Source organism: Chinchilla lanigera, unplaced genomic scaffold (assembly GCF_000276665.1).
Source record: "Chinchilla lanigera isolate Chin_1 unplaced genomic scaffold, ChiLan1.0 scaffold00051, whole genome shotgun sequence".
Taxonomy (NCBI): Eukaryota; Metazoa; Chordata; class Mammalia; order Rodentia; family Chinchillidae; genus Chinchilla; species Chinchilla lanigera.
The window spans coordinates 15,081,456-15,092,359 of NW_004955452.1; positions in this window are offsets into that span (position 1 = coordinate 15,081,456).

Genomic DNA, 10,904 nt, shown 5'->3' on the forward strand with positions numbered 1-10,904 from the left:
AATTTGACACATTCTACCACCTTGATGAGCCTTGAGGGCATTTACTATGATTTAGATAGGGTTTGAATGTGTCCTGCAAGAATTGAGAGTTTGATCCCTAGTATGGCGTACTGAGAAGTGTTGGGACATTTAAGAGTGTGAGGCCTTAGGTCACTAGGGAAGCTGCCCTTGAAAAAGGTTAAGCACAGCCCACCCTCTGAACTGCTCTTGATTCCTGATCTCTTCCCCCATACATTCCCTCACCACTATGACACCATGTACAGTTAGGCCCTCACCAGAGGCTGAACCAAAGGAGCTGCCTAGTATTGGTCTTTGAACCCCCAGTATTGTGAGTTAAATAAACCTCTTTGCTTTATAAGGTTTGACAGACTCAGGTAGAAGACCATATTTTGCTATAGTAATGGAAACCCTTGCACAGCATTACACCAAGTGATATGATTTGATTACATAAATGTAAGTGCTGTATGGTTCCACTCACGTGCAAATCCAGAGAGAGAAAGTAGAATGATGGCTTCAAGGCTGGGCAAGGGGAGGAATGGGGAGTGGATATAGAGTTTCAGTTAGCAAAGTGAAAATTTCTGGAGCTAGATGGTGGCACTGGTTGCGTAACAATGTGAATGTACTTAGTGCTACTGAAGTATACAATTAGAAATGGTTAAGATGGTTAACAATACACTGCGTATACTTTCATCACGATTTTTCAAAAATCACCTTGGTAGGAAAAGTTCATGTTCATGGGAAGAGAAGAAGCCAAGGTGAGAGAATGAGCTGTAGAGATGTTCAGAAGCAAAAAGAAACAAACTAGAAAAAGGTGCCTTTTAGAATGAACCATAAAAATGCATCCTAATGCGTTCAGGAGGCAGATCTGAACAACCAGTCAGGAGGCTGAAGCTAAGTTAGTTCTTTACCTTACAGTAACATGACTGAACAGATGTTGATCCTGAGGGAGTTTTATTGGCCTGTGCTCACTATGTGTGCAATGATGATGCCTATAAGACATCAAATGCAAATTTCTTGATGGTAAAATAACGGTTAAGGAAATTTCAACAAGATAATACGAGTTCTAGGGAAAACCATGGTATCAAGTGGAGAAAGCGAACAGATGGAGCTAGAATCATGGAGGGCACAGCTGCCGGAGTGCCAGCAGCTAGCCATGGGCACAGCCAGAATGCTGCAGAGCCACTGCCTCACTTACACTGGGACACTTGACCTCCATCTATCTGCCTCATAATCTTCATAGTGTTCACAATGGGGAGCTTGCGTGGGAAATTCTTTTAATGGGAATGGTTTGATACCTACCCTGTGGAAAGCACCGTGAAAAGCTTGGTCTGCCTCACTAACATGCACTGATTCTGCAGGGTGAGCAGCTACCAGTGTTGTTGAGATACCCAAGCTAAAGGTGAAAACGTCAATGAGTTGATTAAAATCATTGCTCACCTTAATGATAAAGTGATTCACAAACCAGTTTATTTAGTAAGTTTCTTTTTTCAAGGTTGAACACAATCAGAAATCTGTAAGGCCAAACTGTTGAGGTATGCTATTAATAAGATTTGGTATTACTTACGGGGGTGCCTAAGACTTTGAATTGCTGATATTATGATAAAATAATCAAAGTGTCCCTAACATTCATAGAAATTTTGATTTTTTTCTTTTCTTTACTTCTTTTGTTTCTTTGTTTGGATTTTTTGTTTTGTTCTTTCTTCCTAGGTCACAGTATTAGTAAATGAGACTAGAGGTCTTCTTCCAAAAAGATAAAATAGATATTTCTTACTCTCCTTGCTAAGTGCAGCTAAAAAAAATGTGAAAGCTGTCAGTGTCAGAAGGAATTCATTTGTTTGTACTCTAACAAAGATAAATAAAGCTTGCCAAAACCTCAGCCAGAATACCAAACTTCTACAAACTTCAACTTTACACAAAAGCCTTAGCAACCTTATACAAAATCTTCTGCAGGGACATTCGGCTGCCCAGAAATTGCCTGTTCAATCTTGGTCTGACATCATCCTTATTGATTATCACTGATTATCATGGTTGGCTAAACATTATTATTTCAAAATACTTTGTGTAATCCTCTTCATTTTTGCCTTTAAAAGCTTCCCCTTCCTCAAGTCCTGGGTATGTTCACGGTTTTTATAGCATGTACATTCCCACTGAAACACCCTGCTACTCAAAAATAAAAGCTGACTTGCCTCAATTTTAACCTCTCTGTTTTTCTAGTTTGGCAAACCCTAGCCATTGCATATAAAACAAATGTAAGTCTCTGAAAGGTGGTGAGTAGACTAGCTAGGGGGTTTGGTTTCCAAAACCTGACTCAGCTGTGAGCTCTCTGAACTTCCTTTTTGCCTCACACGTCAAACTAATGCTGGAGAAGCCAGCCATCTGTAAATGTCAATATCCATAGTCCCCAAAAACAAAACAAACAAAAATAAAAGCTCTAGAGGAAAAGCCTACTCTCCAGGCAAAGGACCAAGAAAACAGCAGCTTAGCAAGATAGAAAACTTCTAGAAAATAACTGCTCTACTTCAATCACTTACCCCATTTCCTGAAAACCACCACTCCCACCTCTAATGGGCAAGGACTGAATAGCAAGCCCTGAATTCCATCTTCCCCAGACTAACAAGGGGTCCTCGCCCCCTACCTGGGTGGTGACAGGAAAAGCAAACGGATATCAGGGACTTTCATCCCCATCAAGTGGTAACAAGGTTTCCTCACGAGTGTCAGCGGAGATAATGTGGGGACCCTGGACCTCAAGCCCTGCTCAGTAGCCAAGTGGTATCAAAGGAGCCTAGTGGAGAGTCAGGTCTTTCACCACTACCCGTTAGTTAATAAACCCATTCTCCTCTCCCACCGTCACTACCCCATCATGTTAGTGGAAGCCCCATGGGGAGCAGAACCAGGGCAATGTTGCCTCTTCCAGCCATGATGATATCTGCAAGGCCAAGTGGGGAGTCTGAACTCCCCCCAAGCAGTAACAAGTAATCCTGCTCCACTAAGGTAGGTGTCAATGAAGGCTGGATGGGAGAAATGGATTTCCGTCCCCACCTTACAATACTGACGCTGCGCTCCCCTTCCCACCTGGCCATGATCAGAGGAACCTACAGAGATAAGAGCCAAGTAACAATATATTCAACAGGCCCAGGTTTCCATCCGAAATCACTCATACTGAGAACCAGGAATATCTCAACTGGAATAAGAAAAGACAGTCACTAGATACCAACACTGAGAGGACACAGATGCTAGGACTATCTTTAAAAGGATTTTAAGCAACCATCATAATGATGTCTCAAAAGTTAAACAAATTTTCTATGTATAAAAAAAGCTCAGAAAAATAGAAGATATATAGATGGATGAAGCCCTCGGTTTAAGCCCCAGCACCTACATAAGCAAATGGAGATTTTGGAACCAAAAATACAATGACTAAAATAATAAACTCAATGGACTGCCTCAACAGTACAATGAAGAGGACAGAAGACTGAAAAAGAAAATAAGCGGCACTGTATGGGACTGCAGAAATTCAAATAAACAACTTAGCAATTACAAATTGTGCTGCTATGAACATAGGTGCACATATATCACTGTCACATGATGTTTTTAGATCTTCTGGGAAAATACCCAGAAGGGGAATAGCAGGGTTGAATGGGATCTCAAGACCTAGTTTTCTGAGGAATCTCCAAACTGATTTCAACAGTGGTTTCACCAGTCTGCATTCCCACCAGCAGTGAGAAGGGTTCCTATTTCTCTACACTGAGGATTGGACAAGAAAATTGTGGTACTTTCATATAATGGAATATTACTCAGTTATAAAGAAAGATAAACTTGAGGCTTTTATAGGTAAATGGTCACAACTAGAGACCATACTCATAAGTGAAATAAATCAGACCTGCATGTGCAAGCACCTCATTGTCTCACTAGTGTAAAACCTTTTTAACTAGTGTAAAACTCTTTTTAAATTAAAAACAGTTTAGTTTAAACACAGAGGTATGATAGACATTGTGAAATGATAGGAAAACACTCAAGGGTAAAGGGCAACTGGGATGTGGGAAAAGAGAAGGGAAAGAAGGAGAAATTTTGTATGTATGTATATAGAGGATAGCTAACATAGTTGTTCTACTGTCATCTATTTCTTTGCTGGAAGAAACTGCTGATGAGTCCTTGACTGATCAGTATTGCATGTCTCAATCTGTTTTCATGAGAAACCACTTTGAAGATATCAATATGCAATACAACAAGCATTGTTAATTTCCTACCACTTTGTTTGTAACTCTGTATTGTCTGTACTCTTCTTTTGCTATTTTGTAAAAGGTTGTTTGTCTGTTAATGTTTTCCTCCTTTTATTTTTAAAATAAAAATAAATAAATAAATACAAGCATGTTCAGATTATGAACTTGAAAAAAAAAAAAAGAAATTCAAATAAACACAAATATTCATGTTACCAAAGATGGAGAAGGAAAAGAAAAAGAGAGTGAGCCGATAAGGTATTTTGTGAGTTTGACAAAAGATGCAAAACCACTTGTTTATTTTGACCATGATTTCTTTGGAGTGGAAGCATTGTTGTTTTTTTTTAGGGAAAAATATATATCATGTAGGTTGTTTAAAAATAAGGTGCATTTAAACTAAAAGAAAGAAAGAAAAAAAGAAAGAAAGAAAGAAGAAAGAAAGAAAGAGAAAGAAAGAAAGAAAGAAAGAAAGAAAGAAAGAGATGCAAAGCCACAAAGTTAAGCTCAGAGAATCCCAAAGAGAATGAATCCAAAGAAATCCATCTGAAGACAAATTACAGTCAAATTTCTGTAAACCAAAGACCAAGATCTTAAAAGCAAAGAAAGAAAAACATATTACCCATTGGGTAGAACAACTTAAATGGCAGTAATTTTGATAGTTGGAAACCACAGTGCTAGCTAGAAATGGCATAACACTTTTCAAGTACTCTAAGAAAAGAACCATCAAACTAGAACCTTGTATCGGGCAAATATCCTTCAGATGTGAAAAGGAAATCAAGATATTCCCAGATGAAGGAAAATAAAGAGAATCTGTAGCCAGCATATCATCTCTACAAAGAGTTACTGTGTGAATTTAAACTTGAAAATAGAAAGTATAGAAAGGACAGGTTACAATAGGAATCATGTGGCATTAGGAAAGAAGAGAACACAAGGGAAAGATGAAGCATCTAGACAAATGAAATAGACTTTTCTATTCTTGAGCTTTCTAAGTTATATTTGACAGCTCCAACAAAAATGTTAACACTGTCTGGTGTGGTTTTCAAGTGTGTAGAAAAAATATTAAAGACAATTATAAATGGGAAAGGGTAAACAGTTGCAAAGAGAGCTAAGGTTTCTTACTACAAAATTTGGTGAATGTTGATACAAGTAGATTGTGATATTATGTATATATAATGTAACACCTAGAAAAACTAGTTTTTAAAAATCCTATACAAACATACACACTCAAAATACTATAGATAATTCAAATTAATTCTAAAAGCTGTTGAAGTAACCCACAAGAAGACACAAAAAAGAAAAAAGAGAAACAAAAACAAGAAAAAACATAAAACAAAAAAATGACAGATGTAAGCCCTGATGTATTAATAATTACACTAAATGTAAATGATTTAAATAAACCATATAAAAGATGAAGGTTAACAAGATGAGTTCTTTTTAAATGACCCAACTATGTAATGACTACAAGGAACTCATTTTAAAAATAATAGTATAAACAAGTAGAAAATAATCAAAAAGATAAATACATCCATGTAAATATTAATCAAAACAGAGAAGGAATGACTATTCTAGTGTCAGATAAAATACATTCAAAGAAAATTACCAGAGGCAGAAATAAATATTATATAATGATAAAATAATCAGTCCATCAAGAAGCCATAGTAATTATAAATGTGCATACAGCCAAAACAAATTATCTTCAAAACACATGAAACAATATGTAAAAGAGTTGCATGCCATGATCAGGTAGATTCCAGGGATGAGAGGCTGACTGAGCCTATGAAAACCAATCAATGTAATTCACCATGCCAGCAGACCAAATTAATGAATATGACAGTCTTTTCAATAATTGATGTTAAAGCAATGTAATATTCATAGGCCAAAAGGAGAGAGAAATTGACCAAAACTTAGCACCTTACACAAAAATCAACTCAGCTGGATCATAGACTTAAATGTTAAACATAAAACTATAAAAAGTTTCAGAAGTAATCACAGGAAACAATCTTCTGAATCTACAATTAAGTGAAGATTTCTTAGATATGATGCCACAAGAACTATACATAAAAGAAAAAATGATAAAGTGGACTTCATCAAAATTATAAAATTTGCTCTAAAAAGAACAATGTTCAGAGGCTAATGACAAGTTACATACAGACTGGGAGAAATTTTCCACACCATATATCTATGCCTCTAGATTATATAAAGAATTTTCAAAACTCATCATATATCACCGCATATTCATTACTATAACTATTACGTTTTTTAAAAAATAGAAAATAGCAAGTGTAAGTGAGTATGTGAAGATACTGTAGTTTTTGTGCACGGTTGGTAAGAATGTACTATGGTACAGATACTATGGAACCCAGTAAAGTGGTCCTTTCGAAAATGAAAAATAGTTATCATATGATTCAGCAATTCCACTTCTGGGTATATATCACAAAGAATTGAAATCAGGGTCTCAAAGAGATATTTGTACATCCATGTTCATAGCAGTATTATTCACAGTAGCCAAAAATAGAAACAACTCAAATGTCCTTTGGTGGATGAATGGATAAACACAATGTGGTATTTACATACAATGGAGTATTATTCAACCTCAAGAAGGAAAGAAATTCTGACACATGCTACAATATCAATGCACCTTGCAGACACTATGCTAAATAAAATAAACCAGTTAAAAAAAGGTGAACACTCGTGGTCCCACTTATATGAAGTATCTAACGTAGTCAAATTTATAGAAAGTAGAATGGTGTTTATCAGGAAGTTGGAGGAAATATAGAGTTGTTTAATGATCACAGAATTCTATTTTTGCAAGATGAATAAATTCTGGAAATTGGTTACATGACAATACAAATAAACTTAACACTTCTGAACTATGCTCTAAAAAACAACTGAGCTAGTAAGTTTTATACAATGTATTTCAATTTTTAAACTCAAAAGATAAAAAAATAAACCACCAATTAGAACATAGACAAAAGACATGAGAAGACATCTCACCACAGAATATATAAGGAAGAAAACAAGGTCATGAATTTCAACATCAGCAGGCAATGTACATTAAAATTACAATATTAGGGAACTGAAATTGTTAGGGAATTTAAATTAAAACTACAATGAGATATCAGTATACACTTAACAGATCAGCTTAAATAAAAAATAAGGACAATACCCAATGCTGATAAAGATACAGAGAAACCAGATTTCTCATACTTTGCTGGTAGAAATGTAAGATGGTACTACTCTCTGGGAAATACTTGGGACTTCCCTTAAAAGCTAAGCATATCCTAACCATACATCTCACCCTTTATACTCCTGAGCATTTATCCCAAAGAAATGAAATATGTCCACACAAAACAGGTACACAAATGTATAACCAAAATTTATAAACAAGCAAAACCTTCTAGTCAGTGAATGGTTAAGCAAACTTGTACCTCTGAACTACAAAACACTATGCAAAAGAAACAGTCAACAGGGTGAAAATACTACCTACAGAATGTGAAAAAAATTGCCAGCTATTCTTTAGACAGAGGGCTAACATCTAGAATATATAAAGAACTCAAAAAATTTAGGCTTTCCAAAATAAAAGACCCAATATAAAATGGGCAAATGAAATGAATAGACACTTCACAGAAGAAGTACAAATGGTCAATAAGTACATGAAGAAGTATTCAACATCACTCGCCATTAGAGAAATGCAAATTAAAACAACGGTGAGTTTCCATCTTAGCCCACAAAGTATGGCCATCATGAAGAAGTCAAACAATAACAAATGATGATGAGGCTTCAGGGAAAAGAGAACACTTCTACATTTTTGGTAGGAATGTAAACTAGTACCACCTCAGAAAACTGAAAGTAGAAATTCCATTTGACCCAGCTATTCTCCTTCTATTTATTTTCCCAAAAAAGTTCAAGCCATCATATTATAGTGATACATCCATACCCATGCTTATAGAAGCACCATTCATAATAGCTAAATATTGGAAGTGGTCTATATATCCATCAATCAATTAGTGAATAAAGAATTGTGGTCTGCCATAAGAAAGATAAACTTGAGTCATTTGTGGGAAAATAGAGGCACCTTGAGACCATAAAGTGAAGTAAATCAGACACACAAGCTTAAATATCACATGGTTTCCGTTATCCAAATGATAAATAAAGAGCAAAATAAAAGATAGATAATAGAAAATAAGGAGATAGCTCTTTCTCAAAGGGCAGGGGGATCAGCAGAGGGAGTTGGGAGGGAGGAGAGAGAAAGGGGATGAAGAGAGGAATAACTGAGACAATATGTGCATGTACCAACTCCACACAAGAAGTGTAAACGTGATGTATTATAAATATGGACGAAAAAGGAAGGGGAATCAAGAGATGGAGAGAGAAGGGAGGGAAGAAGAAAAATACTATACAGCCAGCTGCAAAAGTCTCAGAATGTATGACCCACTTAAACAATACTCTTTTATTATAGATCTTTTAATTGACAAATGCATTATATTCTTGAAATGACAAAATAATTAAAAGGAAAATTGGGATAGTAGTTGCTGAAGTTTAGAGAAGGAATGTTCCCCACAGAGAGGCAACCCAAGGGAAATCTTTGTGGTGATAGAACAGCCTGTGTCCTCATGGCAGTGATCACACAAATCTATACCTGTAAAAACAAAACTATGTAGACACTTCTACCGATGTCAATGTCCATGTTTCAATAGTATACTATAGGTACATAAGTTGTAACCAATGCAGGGAACTGGAAGAAGGGTCTCACAGCTGAGACTGGTTTTTTGCCCCTCAGATAATGTCCTTAAGAGCCACCCAGGCTTTAATGGGTATCAGTAACTTATTCCTTCATCTTGCTGCATATTATTTTATGGTATAGATGTACCAGTTTGCTTAACAGTTCACTGATTGTAGAACAGATTGGTTGTTTCCAGATTTGGGCTGTTAACAATGAGATACCTGTTTCTGCATGGACATATTTCTCTAGGATAAATGCCCAGAGAGATCTCTCTGTGCTATCATTGTGACTTCCTCTGAATCTGTAATTATGTTAAAATTAAAAGGGGTTAAAAAAAAGAATGAGTCTGACAGTGGAACTGAGACCTTTTGAGACTGCTATATGAGTCCAGGAAATTGGCCGCTTTGCAAGATATACTCAGGGACATTTCCATGGTGGTAACCTGAAAATCTTGCCTGTGTCACCTCTTTAGCAAAATTGCAGGCATCTTTCTCAGTGTTTATGCTCACATAGCTCATAAGGTAATAAGAAACATAAACCGTTGCCATTTTTGTCTCTGTATGTATGCAAGCCTGAGTGCACACTGTGAGACCAAGGCAGAAAAAATTAATTGCCTGAATCTTTAAATTGATAGGCAATGTCAGTTCAATATACATGATGCCTATTGGCGACAAAGTCATGTGTACTGTTGACATGATTGTGGTCCGCTGACCATATTCCTAATTGAAGGGAATGCTGAGTGGAAAGCATATATACTTTCCCCTGCCCAAAACAAGTTCACAGGTTCGCTGAATTCTTGCCCCGGGTTAAGAACATCTGCTCTAAATATTCTCCTAGCGGCATCCCACAACTTTTGATGTGTTCTTATTTTCATTTTTGTTCAGTTCACAATATTTTCCTATTTCCATTGTGATTTCCTTTTTGACCTGAAGGTTATTTAGTAGAATATTGCTTTGCATCTCCTTCAAGCCCTCCACATATTCCTTGCAAATGTATTTCAGAGGCTGCATTCCACAGAACCTGGAGATAGTAATGGAAGCTCACCTAGCACAGTCAACTTGCAAATGAGCCTGAGGTTGTCAGAGCCATGCCTAGAGCAGACAGGACAAAGTATTTAATGTGTACATTTTATTGCTTTAAGATTTATCATTTTTAAATGAGCAATAACTTGGGTTATAGCTTCAAAGACACTGTAGGCTGCCTGGCAAGGGCCATGGAGCTTGGGGAAAGACAGGCAGGTCAGAAGTGCCCATGGCCATAGGTCCTTCATGCTGCCACTTGCCTGGGCTTTGTCCTTGTGCTATGTCTCCAGGAGAGTGGAGACCTTGGAGGTTAGCAGAGAACTGGACAAGAAACTTCGAGCCAAGCAGGAGACATAGCATAACACCAAGAGGCAAGGCTCCATCCTCAAGTGAAAGAGCTTCATTTTGGGCAATCTTGAGTACCAGTATGAAAGGAACTAGTGTTGCATGTGACAGGGGGCTGCCGACTCACCTCAGCTGGGCCAGGATTGAAGAAAAACAAAGGAGATACCTCAGGCACAAAATTTAAGGAGGTCCTCACTCTCAGATCATGCACATGGTTGCCCATTCTGCACTTGGAAAATCTGAGGGAATGACTCCGAAAATTTTTCTCTCTAGGTACTTTGCTTGTATCACCCTAGTCTCCATTCTGACCATTACAGTAAAAAAAAATGCACCATGCAGCCAATGTCCTGAACATTCAGTGTCTCAGAGATATTTGGTGCCATGAAGAACTTGCAATAAATCTTGACTGGCCCTCCTTTGCCCCATGTGCAGAGGTAGGCCCAGGAGCTCTTTCTGGAGTACCTAACTATGGCCTTACCAAAGCTGGTGGGATCAGGGGAGAATGTGACCAAGTGGAACCAATCAGGGATCTCTCCCAGGTGGCGGAGATCAGCCAGTTCCTTTCTGCAGATGGCTGGAACTGAACATTGAACTGAACAG